The sequence below is a fragment of the Camelina sativa genome, chromosome 9 (genome assembly GCF_030686135.1).
Source record: "Camelina sativa cultivar CO46 ecotype springtype chromosome 9, ASM3068613v1".
Lineage (NCBI taxonomy): Eukaryota > Viridiplantae > Streptophyta > Magnoliopsida > Brassicales > Brassicaceae > Camelina > Camelina sativa.
Genome location: NC_141888.1, coordinates 10,115,642 through 10,137,698, shown reverse-complemented (window position 1 = coordinate 10,137,698; position 22,057 = coordinate 10,115,642). Strand labels below are relative to the sequence as shown.

Sequence of the window (22,057 nt, the reverse complement as noted above, 5' to 3'; positions counted from 1 at the left end):
GGGCTCCACCTGCTGCAACCCCATACCTAGGTTCCCAGCACCCCCGGCATTCTCACCAGCTAACCCTCTCTGGTCCCTCCTGATACGCTTGGGGACCCTCTGACGTACCTCCTCGTGGAACTCTGGACCACACACTCGCTGGCCTCGGGACCCGCCCAATCATGACTACGACCACGTCCACGTCCATGACCAGCAACTCAAACACCTTTAACCACTGCACTTCCAAGAACAGAGGCTAACAAGCAATCTTAACATAACACAAAAACACAAACTCACCGTGGAATCACACTGTAGGCTCGAAGAAGATGTTCTAGGACTCCATGCCACACACAATTGACTAACTCACATAATCAATCAAAGCAAGCAAATCCCAAACATCTACAGCACAAAGCTTAGTGAACCCAAACCTAGAACTGTAAGGGCTTTGATACCAAACTGAAACGACCGGACCCATTTTTTTTTAATAATAAATAACAAATCACAACTAATAATAAATAATAATAAATAATAATAACAAATAATAATAAACAAATAAATAACTCAAAAAAATATTTATTTAAACATGCAGAACTCAAATCACCAAATAAGCAGCAGAAAATACCAATAATAATAAACCAATAATTAACCAGAATCATAGACCAAAATCTAGCAACTTAAACCATGGTTCTAGCACCAACATTCCAATTCTAGCAACCTAGCATAAATCAAAACATAACAACTAAGTCCCTAGAACATCCTCCTCTTCATTTCCATGATCCCACGGTCACACTTTGCCTCTACCTGCACCACAAACACAATCAGATGCGTGAGTATTACCAGAAATACCCAGTGAGGCGATCCTCCCATCTACGAGCTATAAACACAAGCAAATCAAGAGTACAACTACAAATAAAATATAACGAACCAAACATCAAACAGAACAACCATTATCACTTTCACCACACCTACACATCATAACACAAAACAAGTCATACAACCCAATCGCTTAGATAAGCTCATGGTCACGTACTCACCTTAACAAGTGATTCACGAAAATAACTACAACCAAATGAGAGGCTCTCCAATATCCAAGAACAACCAAACTCGTTCCTACAACCAATAACAACAACAAAGAAACATTGAAAACAAACTGCCAGCAAAAAAAAACAGAAAAGAACAACCTCACAAGTAAAACCACAAAATCAAACCGAACCATTAACTTTCTAATCCCTCCGGCGAAAAGCAAGGTCTATACTTCCTGAAGCTTCCCACAAAAATTTCAGCACGATCAGATCTCATATGAAACCGCAATCGTTCCCGAAACACCCACTGGTCTCAATCCGCGAATGAGAAGAAACGCCCCACGAAACTGCCAATATCTCCTAGAATATTAACTTAAATTCACTTCTGTAAAAAGGAGAGTGTACGAAAATCTCTTAGCCACAATCCTACCATAAATCAATACCTTTCGAAACGATTTGACTAGTCGGATCATCCTTCTCCCAAACCCTGACAATTCTGTTTCTCTATTTACTCTAAGGGAAAAGCTTAATCTCCTTCTCTTTCTCCTTTACACCCAATAACCAAAAACACAAAAGAAGAGGGGAGGCGTGACTTCATGAGAGAAATTAGGGATTTTTGGTTTAATTAGATTTAACCAGGATTTAATTAAACCAAAATCAATTAAAATCTACCTCTTTGGTTTACTCAACACATCCCAAACTCTAATCCCGGAACACGGATGTTACACAACCACATATTCTCCTTCTTTGGAATAGAGGGTGAGCTTTCACTTCATCATGCATTAGATCCTCTTCCGCTGCTTTTAACCATTGGGATTGGTACCTGCAACAACAAATTCAATATCAAACAACAAAAGCAATCTCATTATCTAAAGCAAAGAGATAAACTCACACAATCCAACCACAAATACAAACTCACACAATCCAAATATAAACACAAACTGAAACTCACACAATCTCACATAATCTTATTATCAATCTACATAATTATAAGATATAAAATGTGTTTTTTACGAAATCATATCACTATCCCAAACTTAGAACTCACAAAATTCAAATCTTTTTCACACAATTCAGAAAAATAAACCCAACAATAAATTAAAATGAGGGATCAAAACAAAGAAACAAAGAGAATGACTTACAATGACCGACAACTGAGAAGAAATGGACGGCGAATTTCGATTTCTCACGGCGGATTTCTCCGTGACGGACGGACGGACGGACGACCGAAAAGAGAAGAAGAAGAGGAAATAGTATCAATCGAAGAGAGAAGAAGAAGAAGAAGAAAAATAAGAAACAAAATTGATCCTCCTCTGTGTCCGTCGACTCGAGTCGGAGAAGAAGAAGACGAGAAGAAAAGAAAAAATAACAAAGCAATTCGAGTTTTTTCCTTTAGATCAAAGGATTTAGGGATTAAGATCCAAAATTGATATGGATACCCGAAATTGATATGGTTCTACATCCAATTTTGTTATAGCTAGTTTAGAGAGGAGAGAGAATGTTGATTATTTGTTTTTTTAATATATAAATTTATAATATAATACAAGAAGGGTAAAGTGGGAGTTTAGTAATATTAAAAATGATAGGGGGTAGTAAGAATAAGTGAGGGTTTTTCAAATTAGATTTGAACCAAAAGGGGCTAGAGAGATTAAAATCCTATGGACAACAATATTTTCAACAAGTATTGGAAAATAATATGTCGCTCCTAAATGAACCACTGGTTTTCTTTCCTATGTATGTGTTTGTCTTAACTTAAGGTTATTAAACCATTGGAAAATAAAAGAGATTTGGACTACTTGATAATACAAAAGGTATGACTGAGTTAATGCAGTGTATATAAGTGTAACTCTCTGACTATCATTTTTTCAATAGGTTCCATGTCCACTTCTTATGAATCCACCTACATCCGACGGTCGGTTTGTTATATTCAGAAGGCTTTAAATATTTGTTTACCGATTCTATAAAATCACCACACGATTTTTTCCTGTGTTTTGTCTTTAGTTACACAGTTCCAACAATCACTTCCCAGAATTTCACCTATCATGAAACAACTCCAACATAAGCACGTTTTACTATGGAATTCTCTCGAGACTTTTGACAAAAAAGATAAATGCACTTTGGTGATATTTGTGACCAAATAAATTATTTTAAACCTCTCTACTGAAACAAGGTTTGTATGTGGGTGATGAATGAATGATGATGAATGTATGCAATGGTGAGATATGAATGGATGGATGGATGGGTGTTTCAATTCCCCTTATGCTGTTGCAGTATAAGAGGTATCAATCCTAAATGAGTGTTTGTGAACAATTAAGATGTGCATATGAATCTAAGTTAAGACAAATGTAAAGATTGCTTGTCACTAACAATCCTAAGATGAAAATGTAAAGATGCAGAAAGTAAACTACAAGAACTAAGAACTAAATGCAAATAAAAGTGAATGACTGTAACAGTAATGAAGCTAGAACAGAAATAGAAACTACTATGATGACCTAATGCAAGACAATAATGAACAGGACAATGAGTAAATGAAACAGAAATGCAAATAGGAATGAAACAGGACAATCACAAATCATAAACAAGAGTTCTAGGGATGAACTCGAGCAAGCACTCGACCGAGTGTAGGTCGAGTACAAGGTCAAGCTGGATTAATCCGGGAAACAGAGCAACACAATAAAAACAGAGCAATGCAAGAACGAATTAAATAACAAGCAAGCAACAGGATTAAGACTTTAAAATCAATAAACAAAGAAGGCCTTGAGGAGGGATTCATGGGCTGAACTAATCATTGTGGTTATCTAACTTGGTCAACAAATCTCAAGCAAACTTTGAGCTAATCTCTAGACATATAAATCTAAGACAAGTTTCTTCCACTCTCATGGCAAGAAACAATCAAACCTATGCAATTCTAGACTTGTTCTCACACAGTAAAGAATCTACACAAGCAGGCATTAAGCAATACATCTCAAACCAAACAAGACCTCTAATCTCTTAGCAAGCCTAATGGTAAGCTCTAGATCTAGCCTTATCTATGCTTCTTAAACATTGGTGTGATGCTAAGATACTTGAAATCAAACCCTAACCTCTCAGTTCAGGATCATCATTAAGAACATCTAGCCTAGAAGAGATCTACAACAATCAAGCTTGACCAAATCACACAAACCACAAGATCAATCCAGCCTAACCCATCCTCAAGATCCTAAAGAACTACTCACATGAATACATGATGAACATCAAAGTCATAAACCCAGAAAATCTCTAAACTTCCATCAAATGAAAGATAAGAACAAGATCTACAATGTTGCAAAAGGAATCAAACCCAAATTCTTAATATATTGAAAGTTATGGAACCAACAATATTGAAGAATCTAAGAGTTTTCTTAAAAAGGGTACAAAATCTAAGAAAATAAAAAGACAAAGGGAATAATTCCTTAAAAAGTAAAAACTAGGTTTCTGACTCTCTAAAAAGGCTGCTCACCCTAGTGGCTGCAGGTACAAGGCTTTATATAGGAGAGGAGGTGGAAGCCCTAAAAACACTAAAAGAAAAAATAGTCAACGGCGCGGTCAACTCGACCTGTGCTCGGTCGAGTGGCAGGTCGAGCTGGCTTCTCTCGTGCATTCTCCACTCGGTCGAGTCCTCCTCAGCACACGGTCGAGTGTCTGGTCGAGTGTGCGGTCGAGTTGGACTCCGGACCTTGTTGTTTCAGCCTTAACTCCTTTGCTTTCTCCTCATGATTGCTTCACTTCTCCTCAGCATTGCTTCCATGCTCCTTAAGCTCCAAAATCACCTGTTTATGCATGAAAAGATGCAAATGCAGTTCAACTAAACTCTAATGCATGATTGGTCCTAAAGCTATGCAATAATGGTCAAAATGGATAGCAAAAGATACAAAAGATGTGAATAAACTAAGGGAAAACAAGGTAAAATATATGAACATCAACACCCCCAAACTTAGTCTTTGCTTGCCCTCAAGCAAATAAGCAAGACATGAGAAGGTAAGTGAGGTTTGAAAGTGGGATCTCAGCTCCTAAAGCTTGCAAATAGACTATCTAGAATCAATGTCCAAGTTATTTATACTAAGATGCAAGTTGAATGAGCTGGAATTAAAGACTTTAGACATGCAAATCACAACCTTTATTGATTTGAGCCTAAGACATCCACAAGCATACAAATCAACCATTTCCTTTAACATTCATTAATCAAGAACATGAATCAATTCTATGCAATGCTTAAAATCATTTGGCTTGGAGATAAAGGTTTTGAGACAATGATGGTCTCTTTTTAGAGTAGGGCTTATCAATATCAAGTTTCTCTCATGAAAATGGATTGAGCTTTAGACACATACAAGAACAAAACCTTGTCTACCCAAATGCACCCAAAGTGTTTATCCTAGCAATCTAAACCCAAATGATCCTAGTGCTACCATTTGCTTCTTCTTTTCTCTTTCACCCTTTTCTCTTTTGGTTTTCAAGTCTTAGGAGATGGTTCTTATTTGATCTTTCTAGTGGGATGGGGGATTCTTACTTATTTGCTATGGTTCTCTTTTCTTCTTACGCTTAAGACATAAAAGCATTTTGCTATACTCTTTTTTTTTTCTTTTTTTTTTTTCTTTCTTTTCTTTAACTAGAACCAACTTCAACAATCTCATACTTCCCATCCTTTCACTAGACTTTTACTTAAACACAATCTCCTCTTAAAGACTCTACCCTTTTTCTTTCTCTTTTCTTTCTTTTTTTTCATAACAGCCAAGTCCCAAACCCAACAAGTGAACCACCTAGTCCTATCTAGTTTGAAAAATGCAAACTAGAACTACACAAGGCCTTACTCTTGTCAGTTCAAACCTAACACTTTCTACCAAGCTCAATCCTTAAAATAGGCCTCACACACTCAAGAATAAACAAGGCTTGAAAGAAGGTTTGGTTTAGGAGTAGGGAAACTGATTTTAATGGTTTAATCAGCTACTTGGATCAACAAGAGTGGTAGAAAGGAGAAAGATGATCCAAATATGTATATGGTATCCATGAGTTTAAAGCAATGCACAAGTTGATAATTAAAAGTCAATAAACAAGGTTCTTATAAGTAGGAAATGGCATCAAATCACAACATGCTTCAATTTAGACCAAATGCAATGCAAGAATTCAAGGCTTGGTTCAATCTTATGCTTCTAACTACTCAACTAGCATCAAAGTACTATTAACTTGGGCATTGAATAAACAAGCTAACAAGGCAAACTCATCATGGATCCCTAATGCAAATATTACACAATCCTACATGAAACATGCTAAACAAGATCCTAATATGCAATGCAAACTACATGAACACTCTTTTTTTTTATAAAGATTTTTTTTCAAAATTTTTTAAATTTTTATGGTTTTTCTATGCCTTAGATGCTTATGCAAGTGCTAACATGATGATGATAAAAATTTGAAATAAGAACACAAAACACAATGTCAAATGCTATCTCAAACCCTCCCCCAAACTTAAATCACACAGTCCTCTGTGTGAAAGAAATTGGATTGAGGATTCAAGATCAAAAATTACAAAACACAATATGAAATGCAATGATATTTACAAGTGAAGGTGATAGTGGTACCTTAGGGGTTGTGGAAAAAGTTGTCCACATCCATCTGCATGCTGTCATAAGAGTAGTTGGGGTCTTGTTGGTGACTTGGAGAAGGACTTTGGGGCAGCTCGACGATGGCCATCAACCGCGACTCGGTCGAGTGCGTGTTCGAGTGGGGGGGTCGAGCTGGACCGCGAGTGTCAAGATGTTGACCTTGCTGCTGGCAAAACTGCTGGTAGAGAGCTGGATCCATGTAGTATTGAAGTGGCATGGGAGGGTAAAATGGATAACCTGGATAAGCAGCTGGAGGTGAGAAGCCATAGGGTGATCTTGGAAGGTGCTCGGTCGAGTACGTCGGGTGTGCTCGGTCGAGTGGGCGCTCGAGTGACCCGGTCGAGTGCCTCGAAAACTGTTGTTCGCGGGTATTTGAGCTCCTCTTCCTCTGATTTGGCTCATACATCGAAGCCCTAGCTGGTTCCAAAGGGTTTGCAACTCTTGAAAGTGCTCTAGTTGAGCTACTTCTTCTTAAAGGGCTTGAATGGCTTGGAGATGAGTTTCCACTCTTTAGCTCAGCAATTTCCTTCTTTAAGCCCTTGATGGACTTAGCCATGTTGCCCACCTTCTTCTTAAGTTTATCAAACCTCTTCCCATTCCACTTGCCCCATCTTTGCAAAAGTGTCAACCTCTTGCTATTCTCCCTCACTCCTCTACTATCTCTTGGGTTGGGCTCATAATCTTCAAAGTAGAATTGCTCCTCCCCATCAGCCATTTGTGCATTCCTAGCTTCTTCAACTCTAGGTTGAACTATCCCATCAAACCAATGCTCCTCAGCTGGCAAAAAGTCAATGTTGGCTCCTTCTTGAATGGTGGTGAGCTCTTGGTTAGGCAAGATGAGTTGCTTCTTCCCAAGTGTTGGAAGTTCAAAATTGAAAATATGATTTCCTTGATGCATCTCCTTGACTAAGATGAGGGTAGAGGTGAGGTAGCTTGAGTCAATCCATCTTGGTGAGACCCTTTCTCCTCTAAGTGGAACCTTAGCAGCTTGAAGGATTGGAGTAATGATGCCTCCAATGGTAAGTGCTCCTCTTGACCCTTTGTTTTCCAACTTTCCTACCCAACTTCTCAATTGAATTTTGTGGTCAATGAGCACCATTCCTAGGTCAGTCTCCACTGTGCTGCTAAGAATGATGGTACCATTCCTTGCTTGAAAGATTACTCCATTAAGAGCCAAGTCAATCATCTTTAGCTCTCCCTCATTGATGTTCCCAGTTTCCTTCCTTGCAAAGAAGGTGTTGGCAAGAGCTTTGTGGTAGTACCTTAGGACTGGGCTCCTTATCCTTGAGCTCTTGGAGTTGGAGGATGAGTAGAGCTTGTTGTCCCCAATGGTTTCCCACACAACATACAACTCTTCTCTTGGAACCATCAAACTCCTATTGCTCCCAACCTCAAAACCAAACACATTGTGAAGGCAATATGACCAGCTCCCAATTCAGCATCTATCCTTGCATATGTGGTCAGCTTGACAGTGGCAAGGAACTCACAACTCTCCTCTTTGTAGCCCTCCATGCAAAGCCCCATAAACTTGGTGAGATTGCTCTTCTCAAAGAGATATTTCACATCCTCATCAATGGCAAGCTTCTCCATGGTCTCCTTGTGTGGATACCTAGTTCCCAAGAACTCCATCCTCATGAAAGCATCATAAAGCTGCTTCTTTGACAGCCCACAAGACTCAGCCTCTCCATCATCCATCAACTCTTCTTCTTCACTTTCTTCCTCATTCTCATCATTCTCCTCTTGTTCAACTTCAACAGCTGGCCTCTTGCCTTTTGCCTTGTGTCTCCTCATAAACTCGTTGAGAGTAGGCTCCCTTTCCTCCTCACTTTCAGTCCTCTCAGGATCTTCCTCAACTGGCTCTCTCCTTGGACACGGCATCTGGCTCGACCGGCTGCTCGAACCGCCACTCGGTCAAGTGGTCGATTGAGTGGTGCGTCGAGTGGCTCTCCCAGCTTCACCTTTTGATTCAAGGTTAGCATCACGACATTCCATGCAGCTTGCAGCGGTTTGTTGAGACTTCCTAGTGATCTTAGAAGACATTTTCAAAAGGAACTGGAAGGAATAGACTTAAAGCTCAAAGTTAATAGGTTAGTGACCCAAAAACTTGAAAGAACAAAGCTTGAGCAAGAGATGAACTTTGAGAGAGATTTTAAAGCTTGAATTTAATTGTTTTGAGCAAATGAGAGAATGTGAGAAGTATAATCTCGTGCAAAGACTATATAAAGAAGCTAAGGGGACAAGGAGACAAGGGTGGAGAGTCCATACCATTCAAATTTGAATTGGGAATCTTTGACCTACTTTTGGCTGCCACTCGACCCCACACTCGACCAGCACGTGGTCGAGCTCCTTGACCCAAATTTGAAAATTCAAATTTTTTCTTCCTTTTCTCCCTCCACGCGATCATTCTAGAAGAATGGGAATTGAATGAGCCTCACTCCTTCTCCAGCTCGGTCGAGTACCTCTTGTGGGATGGTCGAGTGGGCCTGCGAATCTCCTTGCCTAAGTCCAAATCTCTCCTTACCCATCTACATTTTCAAGAAAAGGCCTGTCCAACAAAAACATAAAAGAAAACACATCAAAACTACTAAGAAATTAAAGCATATTTACAAAAGATACCTTAGGGACTTCCTCCCTAGTGAGCTTGTTTAAAGTCACTAAGCTTGACTTTGGTTCCTTTCTTAGACTTGGTCTAGATACCAAGGAGGTGATGAAATTCTCCCTGGAACCTCTTGGTCACTGTGAAGTTGATCCTTGATAACCTCACCCTTAACACTCAAACCATATTTTTTCTTGATTTTGAGCCTTGGTCTTGCTTTCCTCAAAGACCTCTTGTTCAGCTTAACTTGGAGATCCTCAACCATACAAGTCAACTCTTGAAATGACCTCTTAAGCTTTTCCACAGAATCCTCTTGAAGTGGGAGCTCAGCCTTTGGAGTTACCTTATCACTTAAGCCTCCTTGACCACCTTTGTCCTTGATAGTAAAAGGCTGGTCATCAATGGTAGGAAGGTTGGTTGGATTATAGATGTTGAACTTCATAACTACATCTTCAGCAATGTTCAAGGTCACAAGACCTTCCTTGACATCAATAACTGCTGCAACAGTGGCTAAGAATGGCCTCCCAAGGATAATTGGATCTTCAGGCTCCTTATCCATTTCCAATACCACAAAATCTGTATGAACCCTTGCCTTCCCTATCTTGAGTGGGACATTCTCCAACCTTCCAACTACCTCTCTATTTGACCCATCAGCTAGGCATACATGGAAGTTAGTTGATTTGAAATCAGTTCTCCCAAGCTTTTGAGCTATGGAGTATGGCATCACACTTGTTGAAGCTCCCAAATCACAAAGGCATTGGTTGTAGTGAAGGTAACTGATGGTACAAGGCAGATAGAATGGCCCTGGATCCTTAAGCTTAAGTGGGATGATCACTCCTCCAAGGTTCTCAAGATCCTTCTCATCTTGAGCTTGAGCCTTCTTCTTTGACAAATCAAGCAAAAAATCTCTATAGAGAGGATATGGTTCATACTGTTCCAAGGCAGGTCCTCTCTCCTCTTCTTGGTAAGCTATGATGACCTCTTGTATGGCTAACACTTTTTCCTTTTTCTCAACCAAAGCTTCTTCCTTCAAAACCCTTTCTTCCTCTTGTTGCTTAGCCAACATTTCTTTTTTTCTCAATGATCTCCCTTAGTTCCTTAATCTTCTGTGCTTTGAAACGCCCAGGGAATGGTAGAGGTGGTTTGTAAGCAGGAGGAATGTACTTAGCAGGTTTAACAGCTCCTGATCCTCCAGCTCGATCGACCACTCGATCAGGCACTCGGTCGAGTGCTGGCTCGAGTACCTGGTCGAGTGCAATGGCGGATTCAGATTTCTCTGCACAAACTTCACTCAAAGCTTCAATAACTGACCAATCCTCCCCACCTTGAACTTCACTGTCCTCAGTGACTTCCTCATCAGAGATATGGATGGCTTTTGTAGTGAACTCCCTTGGATTTTGAACAGCTTTTCGAGGGAGTTGGTTGGGTTTAGGAGCTGAAGTAGAGGCAATGTTGCTCTCCATATACTTCACCCTAGAGCTGAGACCTTCAAACTTCATGTTAAGATCATTATACTGGGATGTGAGCCTTTGATTCACCTCAGCAAACTGTTTGGCTTCCTCAATCTTTCCTTGTGTTTGCCCAATCAACAATTGTTGCATCATTGATCTTAAGTCTTGTTCTTGGCCTTGGCTAGTCTGAAACCCTGGTTGGGGACACAACTGAGGCTGGAACACTGGATGTTGTTGTTTGGGGACATAGTGTTGTTGCTGTTGAGGCTGTTGAGGTGGATAGACTTGGTCTTGTGGATTAGCCACATTGGTACTCCTATAAGAGAGATTGTTGTTCTTGAAACCTCCTTGGTTGTAGCCTTTGAATCCTCCCTGGTTTTGCATGTAGCACAACTCAGCAAATTCAGTCTCCCCTTCTTGAACTGGAATCTCTTCTTCACCAATGAAGTGAATAGACTTTTGTTGGCTAAGAAGGATCTTGTCAAGCTTCTCATTGACCATCTTCAAGTCCTTCTTGTACTTGTCCTCTTGATCAGTTGATGATGACCTTATGGTTCTGTCATAGTCCTCATTATAGTTGCCATCTGACTGAGCAAGATTCTCAACTAATTCCCAGCCTTCTTCCACATTCTTGTTGAGGAAGTTTCCATTAGAAGCTGTGTCAAGAAGCATCCTTATCTTGGGAAGCACTCTTCTATACAATGTACTCAAGAGTGACTCATTGCTGAAGCCATGATGAGGACATTGAGTATGAAATCCTTTGAACCTCTCCCATGCTTCACAAAAGCTTTCATTGTTTCTTTGAGCAAACCCAGAAATTTCATTCCTCAATCTAGCAGTCCTTGCATTGGAGAAGAATTTGGCTAAGAAAGCCTTCTTGCAAGCATCCCATGTGGTTATTGCTCCAGTAGGAAGAGTCTTCTCCCAAAGGTGTGTCTTGTCTCCAAGTGAGAATGGGAAGAGCCTCAGCTTGAATCCATCTTCACTCACTCCATTGATCTTTGTAAGACCACAGATTCTGTCAAACTCATCAAGGTGATCTAGTGGATCCTCCATTGGCAACCCATGGAACTTGTTAGCTTGAATCATGGAGATCAATCCACTCTTGATCTCAAAGTTGTTGTTTGGCACTGTTGGAGGCACAATACCAGCCCTTTGGTTGTGGGTGTTGGGTGCATCTCCAGCACCAATGTGCCTAGGTCTCTGCTCATGGTTAGCTGGTTGCTCCATGATCACTTGATCCTCTTGCTGAACTTGAACTACCCTTCTTCTCTGATTGCCCAAACCCTTTTGCTTCCTATGGATGTTGTCAATAGGCCTTTGAAGATTGTCTTTCCCCTTAGACCTTGTGTGCATCAACAAATGCGAGTACAGACTCGAACAGGTTCACAATTAAGCTCAGGCTCGTCTAGGCTGTCAAGTCGACTGGGAAGTGGTGTCCAAATGTACACGGCTTCTGACTCGATCAAGTGCTCGATCACTGCTCGGTCGAGTGGTGGTCGAGTGACTGGTCGAGTGGTACATGAAATGGAACTTCAACCCAGCAACAGAAGATTCAAGTGTATAAACGAACTTAATCTTAGACTAATATGGATCCTAAATGTCACAAAAACACACTCAAATGGGCAACGGCGCCAAATTGAAACAAGGTTTGTATGTGGGTGATGAATGAATGATGATGAATGTATGCAATGGTGAGATATGAATGGATGGATGGATGGGTGTTTCAATTCCCCTTATGCTGTTGCAGTATAAGAGGTATCAATCCTAAATGAGTGTTTGTGAACAATTAAGATGTGCATATGAATCTAAGTTAAGACAAATGTAAAGATTGCTTGTCATTAACAATCCTAAGATGAAAATATAAAGATGCAGAAAGTAAACTACAAGAACTAAGAACTAAATGCAAATGAAACCGAATGATTGTAACAGTAATGAAGCTAGAACAGAAATAGAAACTACTATGATGACCTAATGCAAGACAATAATGAACAAGACAATGAGTAAATGAAACAGAAATGCAAATAGGAATGAAACAGGACAATCACAAATCATAAACAAGAGTTCTGGGGATGAACTCGAGCAACCACTCGACCGAGTGTAGGTCGAGTACAAGGTCGAGCTGGATTAATCCGGGAAACAGAGCAACACAATAAAAACAGAGCAATGCAAGAACGAATTAAACAACAAGCAAGCAACAAGATTAAGACTTTAAAATCAATAAACAAAGAAGGCCTTGAGGAGGGATTCATGGGCTCAACTAATCATTGTGGTTATCTAACTTGGTCAACAAATCTCAAGCAAACTTTGAGCTAATCTCTAGACATATAAATCTAAGACAAGTTTCTTCCACTCTCATGGCAAGAAACAATCAAACCTATGCAATTCTAGACTTGTTCTCACACAGTAAAGAATCTACACAAGCAGGCATTAAGCAATACATCTCAAACCAAACAAGACATCTAATCTCTTAGCAAGCCTAATGGTAAGCTCTAGATCTAGCCTTATCTATGCTTCTTAAACATTGGTGTGATGCTAAGATGCTTGAAATCAAACCCTAACCTCTCAGTTCAGGATCAGCATTAAGAACATCTAGCCTAGAAGAGATCTACAACAATCAAGCTTGACCAAATCACACAAACCACAAGATCAATCCAGCCTAACCCATTCTCAAGATCCTAAAGAACTACTCACATGAACACATGATGAACATCAAAGTCATAAACCCAGAAAATCTCTAAACTTGCATCAAATGAAAGATAAGAACAAGATCTACAATGTTGCAAAAGGAATCAAACCCAAATTTTAAATATATTGAAAGTTATGGAACCAACAATATTGAAGAATCTAAGAGTTTTCTTAAAAAGGGTACAAAATCTAAGAAAATAAAAAGACAAAGGGAATAATTTCTTAAAAAGTAAAAACTAGGTTTCTGACTCTCTAAAAAGGCTGCACACCCTGGTGGCTGCAGGTACAAGGCTTTATATAGGAAGGAGGTGGAAGCCCTAAAAACACTAAAAGACAAAATAGTCAACGGCTCGGTCAACTCGACCTGTGCTCGGTCGAGTGGCAGGTCGAGCTGGCTTCTCTCGTGCATTCTCCACTCGGTCGAGTCCTCCTCAGCACACGGTCGAGTGTCTGGTCGAGTGTGCGGTTGAGTTGGACTCCGGACCTTGTTGTTTCAGCCTTAACTCCTTTGCTTTCTCCTCATGATTGCTTCACTTCTCCTCAGCATTGCTTCCATGCTCCTTAAGCTCCAAAATCACCTGTTTATGCATGAAAATATGCAAATGCAATGCAACTAAACTCTAATGCATGATTGGTCCTAAAGCTATGCAATAATGGTCAAAATGGATAGCAAAAGATGCAAAATATGTGAATAAACTAAGGGAAAACAAGGTAAAATATATGAACATCATCTACAAATCTCTACAATAAGGGTGTTACAATTCACACTACAAGAAACATGTATGTTGTTAGCGAGGAAAAAATGCTATCATACAAGCGTTATCGTAAATGTTGTGACATCCGCAGCTATAGTAGATATCCCACATACGATAGCGTTTTTGACATGTTTTGATAGATCCCCACATACGATAGCATTATTATAATATAACACTAATCAAATGCTATAATACATTTTTTTGTAACAGAAAATTAATGTTATTTTAACTATAGAAATATTGTAATTTGTATATTTGAATCCTGTTTTGTAGAATTTATTTAATTAGATTTAGATATATATATCATAAAATCATCTACATATATAACATTAATATTACATTAACCAAAAGAAGTCTTACATAATATCAAGTGTTACATAACATCAAGTGCCATAAAGTCTTAAATAAAATAAAACTAACATCACAATAAATAGAAACAAAATTCTAGAACATACAAAAGAAGAATACTATCCTTAGCAGACTTAGCCTTTGATACATCGTCTATACTTTCTCTTGTGGCACCATACTGTGATCACATTCTTGAACCAATCTCCTCTGCTTTGGTAGCCTCCGAGTATTTGAGATCATTCCAAAAGAAAGTTTTTGCCCATTTATCTGAAAATTTTACAAGTATCATACTAGAGTTTATGCTTGTATGTACAAAATCTATCACTAAAATAAACATTGGTCATTCTGCAACAGAAACTTTACTAATAAATTTTGAAACCATGAATTGATTTCTTTCTATATAAATCAATATAAAACCAACAACTAGAAAGAAAAAAACATGCCAAAAAAAGAAAAAAAAACAAAGAAACCTAGAATAATTAACAAGATAATTGCATCAAGACAGCAATAGGTAAGACAATCACAAAACCTGAAGTAGCTTTGCATAATTTGGAAAGCAAAAGAATAACACAAGGTTGACAAAATAAAAAGAGTCCAGATTTCAGTTTAGTGTAAACTTACATACATACTCAATTGGGTGAAAGTCTGCAAAATTGATTAAAGCAAATGACAAAGTCACTAAATGTTCTATTCTATCTATGGTACAATCCCCAGTTCTAATAGAGGCATAAGCATCTGCAAGATTACATGAACCATCAGAAAATGGCAAGAAGACTTACAAGATTCTCGAGCTGTGGGTTATTAGTACTAGCAGATTATAGCAGAGAGGGATACAAAACTTTCAACATAAAAATTCTAGAGGACCTGAACCCAACAACCGCAATTCACACCTAAGACTGTTAACCTACAAGAAAAATATAGATAAGACAAGTAATTCTTGTTTCAGTTGCCTAAATACCATCTATCAAGAGGTATAAACCATTAATCTATTATTCCAAAGAACATCATCATACACACAAGAAGCCACCAAGCTCTACACACAGTATTTCGTCGTAAAGAGGAAAAAGAGAACACTTTTTGAAATTAGATGGTGGGTGAAAGATGATGATAAGCAGTGCGACATAGATATTATTACCTTAAAAGAAAATTGGATACATAGATATTATTTAGCAAGCACTGACCCAACAAGACCTAACGTAAAAGCAAGATAGATGAAAACATCAAACTTCTGCACTGAAGTTACTGATACAGTAAGATAACAAATGGGTGATTATCAACAACAAAATTTAAACATAAATATGTCCTGCAAAGAGATCCCAAATTGATTTTTGTCCTAAAAAGAGGTCTCAAATCGATTTGGTATAAACACCTGAAACATAAACACACAAGATTTTATTTTTTAATCAATACTACATAACCGAGGACAAGTAAACAAGAAACTTACAAGGATTAAGGGAGCCTTACTATCGATTCTCATATGCTCTAATAATAAGTTCTCCTTTTGCCTCAATGATTCGATCAGCCTAGAATTGGTAAATAAATGAGGACTGAGAAATAAGCTAAATTACTCAAAAGAAAGGAATGAACACAAACAAAGCAAGCTTAACAAACCTTAAGCTTATAAGATTTCCTCTCGACTAGATACACCTTATTGATTCCATAGCAAACTGCTAGCATCTGTGTTAAGTATCCTCTCCCAGCGCCAAATTCAACAACCGCAGACACACTATTATCCTTTTTTCTTCGACATCAGTTTAGCAACATTCCACGTTTTTGATGCACCTCTTCAATGCACCAAACTTTTTGAGAACAGGATTTTCACTCAGCCTATCAATTCCCTATGAAGTTGTAGTACAAAGGGTTATCAATCCAAATGGTTGTGATGTTAGTAGATAAGATATGATCAGAACAATGCAAGTCAAGCCAAGCAATAGTAAGGGTGTTTCTTTTGACTATCAACCTAAAGTAAATAAATAGGAGATGAAACATGAGCCACACGGCCTAAGCACACGATGCAAGCATTCGAGTACAAGATCGAGTGGGTAGTCGGATAACAGGAAAAAATCAAGAACACAAAGATGAACAACTCGAAGATATACACGAGGCTGGTGATCGAGTACTAGTTCGGGTAACGGGTCGAGTTATGGATAAAAGCTTAAACAATCAAATACCAAAGCTCCTAAGGATTGGGTAATCGATATTCTTAATCGATTTAGAGCATTTTACAAGCCTCAAGCAATCTATTCCCTAGACAATGAATTTATAATCCTTGCTAATCCACTCTCGTGGTAGAAACAATCAGACTTAACTACTTCCTTACCCAACTCTCGTTGGAGAAACATAATCAAGTAGGCATTAAAATCAAATTCACTTTTGTCAATAAACTCCTTACTCATCTAATCTCTTAGGCTATGTGAGTAAATCTCTACCATAAGTTGATTCAGGCACTTCAACAAACATCTCTCGATGGCAAAATACCCTCGATCTGGCCTCAACCTTTTGGTCTGAAACTAGCATTAAGAACACTTATCTAGAAGGAAATTTTAAACAAGAACAATCAATCCTAAAACATTCTAATCGATTAAGAACACTCACTAACCTAACCTATCCATAGAAACTTTGTTCACTACTCAGATTTCATGATAAACAACATAAAAATACAAACAAATGAGAATTGCATTGTATTGAAAAAAGATTAAACTAATAGAATACATAATCGAAATTGAAAGGGTAGTTGAAAGAAGTAAGAATCAATTCCTAACAAAGTATGAAAATGTAAATCGCTCTCTCTCTCTCTCAGTAGCTCTCGCTCTCTGGGGTCGGCTTGCTAGGGCGAGAAAAAGGAAGGTGGTTTATATATGGAAACCCTTTTTACTTAGCTGCTCAGTTCTGCCCGAAGGTCTGCTCGAGACTATGAACGAGGTTCGAGTCGTGTGGGTGCTCGGGTAGGGTTTCGGATTGTTCTTCCTGTGTTCGGATCTTCTTCGGTCGGATCAAGATTTGGACTATTCTTCTCGCACAATCGCTCCATCGGGTACATTTTTGGGTTTTACCTCATTCTTGCCCCTTTTTGGGCTCCAAAGCACATGTTTTCATCCAAAATGGACAAATGCAACGATGCAGCACCCTAAACGGCCTAAATGCAAATTCCTAAGGTTAAGGACCTAAAATTGCTAAGGTTAGGGTATTTATAATGCAAAACATGGATGAAAAAGGGCTTCTAAAACATGTAAATTAGAGTTATCAACACCCCCAAACTTATCTCTTGCGAGTCCTTTAGCAAGGAAGTAAGAGGATGAGGTTTGAAAGTGGGGACTCATACCCTCAAAGTACTAAGCGAAGGATTCAAGCTATAGTCCTTAAAGATAGTTTAATGGTGCTAGGATCAATCAACATACTTATAAATACTTTTCTATGCTTATCACCATGTATCGATCTAGTTTATCTTCCAACTAACAGTAAAGACTTGCAATCCCAAATAACATCTCTTTCACGTTCATTAAAGTGTTTTGCGAATTCTTGCAAATGGAAAGTGAATCAAGCTCCCTCGGTTTTAAGGGTAAGGCTTTTTGGTAGGTAGGTTCCATACAATATCTTTAGGTGGCTTACTCTCAAAAGAAGGAAGGCTAGACAGTTGTGAAAAATATCTAAGATTGAGAACGATTGAGGCATACAAAGCTTAGCTCTTGATGATCTACCCTTTTCTCATTCACTTTCTTTTTATCTAACACCCTAGAACAAAACCGCCTACAACCTTGATTTTTAACTTCCCTTTTTTTCTTTACAATCCCTAAGGTTTTAACTTTGAACAGTTAGCTCTCAACTCTTTCTTTTTTTTTTTTTTTGCTATACTCCTATTTTTTCGTTTTCTCGTTTTTTTTTTCTCTTTTTTTTTAGGAGGATGTAGCAAGACTTTTCTTTCTATTTTTTTTTTTACTTAGAAACGTAGAGCTAATTAAACTGAAGCTTAGGGACTCTCTTCTTTTATTTCTCTTTTGATCCTTAACCCAACCCCAAATAAGCATGCGAACCACCATCTCTCAAAACCGAGTCTATTAGCTAGTCCAAATGGTTCTAAACTTAGCTAAAACAAGAGCCAGTTCTTTGTCGTTCTCAATACTCTAAAGGTTTCACAACCTATAGCACTATCAGAGCTGAAAAGGCCTCACTCAACAATTCACAACAAGGCTTGAAAGAAAAGGTTTGGATTCAAGGATAGAGGAAAATAATTTTGGGTTAAGCAAAAAGATTGGCAAAAATGGAGTGTTAACCCGAAATTTAGAGTTACCATGAGCAAGCATTCAAATTCCATATGCAAGATAATTTAAGTTCAGGTTAAGTCCAATAATATAGAGATGATACAATGTTCAAGCAAGTTTCACACAAGTGGAAGAAAATTTCAAAAGACACAAGGTTTTAAACAAAGATTCTTCATTTTTTTCCAGAGATTGATCAAGCAACAATGAACTGTGATTAAGGGCTATAACTTCAATCCTAAGGTTGGACTTTAAACAAGATGGTTTAAATCATTGTCCCCTAAAATGCCTATGCAACAATCCTATATGAAGCAGTCTAGACTCAATCCTAATATGCAAATGCAACTACATGAACACTTTTTTTTTTTTTTTAATTTCAAAAATTTTTGGATTTTTTATGCAAATAGATGCAGACTCAAATGAATAAAACTATATTGCAAAAATTTAAAATAAGAAACTTAAATTACACAGTCCCTTGTCTAAATAAAAGTCTGAAAAAGAAATGTGAGAATCATACAGAGAAAATAAAACAAAATGCAATGGTATAAACAATGGTGCAGATGAAGGTAGTACCCCATGGGTTGGTGAAGAAGGAGGTTGTGGCAGCCTCCATGCTCGCCAAAGTGTACCCAGGGTCGTCGCCGGCTTCAGCAGGTGTCGGGGTTAGCTCATCAGAGAGCTCGGTAATGTGTACGGACGACCTGCTTGGACCAGCATCTGAGGGGTTGATCGGGTAAGGCATTGGATACGGCATCTGGTAAGGCTGAGGGAAGGTGCCCGAGTGGTCACCCGAATGGGTGCTCGATGGTGGCATCGGATAGGGAATCGTGTAACCCGTCGGGTGAGGTGTCGGATATGCATCTGAGTGGCTTCTCTGTGACCTATCAAGTCTGATGCCATCCTCCTCTGATCGTGTCTCGTACGACGACGCCCTATGAGGTTCTGCAGGCGCTAAACCTCGGATCCCTCCTAGTGGTCCGCTCCTCCCCATCCATGTGGGTGCGTATGCTGGAGTGGGAGCTGAGGCACAACTTGCCTTGTCTTGTAGCTCCCTGATCTGACCTCCCATTACCTTGACTGTGCCGGTAAAATCTTTTACTTTCCTGGCTAGGAACTTGTTCATCCTCTTTAACCACCCGATCCTCTTGTGTGCCTCTCTCACTCCTACTGGCTGCTTTTGGGAACAAACATATTCCTCAAAGTCGTAATCCTCTGAATCTTCTTCCTATCCTTGCCTTCTTGGCTCTCTCTCTTCAGCTCCAGAATCCCCCTCAGGGTTGTACAGCACCTCTAGTGGAGGAATGAAGTCTATATTCGCTCCTAGCCGAATTTTTGTGGTCGCGACGTTGGGTAAGATCATCTGAGTAGCTCCAGCTGCTGGGTGACCGAACTTGAAGAGCAACCTTTTATTTGGCATCTCATAAGCCAAGAATCTCGCCAATGTGAGATATACAACATCCAGCCATCTCGGCTTGTGTACCACTCCCTTCAGAGGCACGTCGCAAGCCACTAGTATTGGCGTAACCAGCCCTCCTATGGAGATTTCTCCAGATCCTTCTCGCCTCTCAGTTTTCATGGCCTAGGACTTCAAATACAGGAACTGATCGAGCAAGAAAAAGACCATGCTAGTGTTTGCTACATCCCCTACTAGCTGTCTACCATCCCTAGCATTATCCAAGATTCCACAGAAGGCTATGTCTAGAAGCTGAAGCTCATGGTCAATTACATTCCCTTTTTCTTTCCTAGCAAATAGAGTGCAGGCTAAAGACTTGTGGAAATACCTTAGTACAGGGCACCTAATTTTAGCAGATTCGTAAGGATGTTTGTCCCCTATACTCAGCTATACGGACCTCATCTCCTCCTTGTCTACTTCCATAGTTTTCCCATGACCAGCCTTGAAATCATACAGCTCCTCCATCTCATGAAAAGTAAGCTGATATTCCTTGTTGCGCACTGAGAAGGTGATGAACCCGATCCCCCAACCGGGTAGCAGCTTCGGGTGGTCTTCAAATTATTGTAACTGTAGTGTGGCTAGGAAGTGAACCGTCTCCTCCTCGTATGCTTCTAGGTTGGCCCGCATCATCTGGCCCAGGTGGCACATGTCGAAGAGGAAATCGACATCTCTCATGATCCCCAACTGTTTCATCGTCTCGCGGTAAGGATAGCGAGTTCCAACAAAGCTCATCTTGCGGAGAACCTTGAACAGCCTCGCCGGTCTCTGTACTTCCCTCTGCTTCAGCCTCCTCGATGCCATCCGGGTGCATTCTCGCTTCTCTTCTTCGTTGTCAGGGCTCTCACCATCGGTGTTCTCCTCCTCTTCCTTCGCTGCTCTTTCAGCCACGTTCTCGGCCTTTTCTGAAGCCGGTCTCTTTCCCCTCGCAACCGCAGCTCTGTTCTTTGAATGGACGGTTCGGCTTTCCTCCCATCTTCCTCCTTTGGTGTCAGAGTCAACCTCCATTGGGTCGGTTACTGTTCTCTCCGACATAGACAGGTCCCTACATCGTGGAGATATGCGGATGGCACTCGCCACGGGATCGGTGAGCAAACACGGGTGTCCACATTATCAGGTGCTTGAGTATCTCCTTGGGTGGCGGATCGGGTTGGGGATTGGAAACGTCCACTCGTCATTTGGGTATGCAAAACTTCATCTCGTCCCTGGGGATCATGAGCAAGGTCGCTTCCTTCTCTGGTTCTGGCAGCGGCGGAGGTACAAGTGGTTCCTTTCTTTTTGTAGGTTCTTATCTTTGAAGCCATGGGTGAATCCTTGAAAAGAAGAAAAAGCTAAACTCGAGATAAATACGGTTAGTTCCTAAAAATCTAATAACACTCGACTTTTGGAGAGAAAATAGAAAGATGGAAGCTAAAGAGTTTTTAGGGTTGAGGGATAACTTATCGGTTTGGAATTTTGGGGGAAGGGAGTTTTGGCCCCTTTAAATAGAAGAGGCATTTGCGAGGGCTCCACCGAGAGTGGGTTAGGGTTTTGGGGAATTCGGACTTCACTCGCCACCCGAATAGGAACTCGATCAGGCGCGTCAGGTACGGATTCGGGTACAGTCTCGGGTTCCCCAAAACTTCCATTTATTATTTGCTCTTCTTTTTTTTTTCTTTTCTTTTTTTTTTTAAGAAAAATTAAAGAAAATATAAAACTATTGTAAAATCCAAATGAAACAAAAAATAAAATGGTAAAACTATCTTAAAATTAAATGAGAAGAGATTAAAGGATACCTTTGGGACTTCCTCCCAACTGAGCTTGTTTAAAGTCACTAAACTTGACTTCTCATGCTTTTCAAGCATTGTTTTTGGGATGGAGAGGTTTTAGAATCCTCTCCATTGTAGAAGAATTA

At 39.6% G+C, this 22,057-nt stretch overlaps 1 non-coding gene and 1 pseudogene across 1 annotated transcript; one reads left to right on the top strand and one right to left on the bottom strand.

Annotated features, from left to right (window-relative positions):
- Positions 1-726: 726 nt before the first annotated feature.
- The window catches only part of LOC104772580 (uncharacterized), a 44,191-nt pseudogene continuing 22,860 nt past the window's right edge, over positions 727-22,057 (bottom strand).
- Positions 11,394-11,500, top strand: LOC147938014 (small nucleolar RNA R71). The gene has a single exon (XR_015567493.1). It is a non-coding gene; the product is annotated as a small nucleolar RNA R71 (small nucleolar RNA).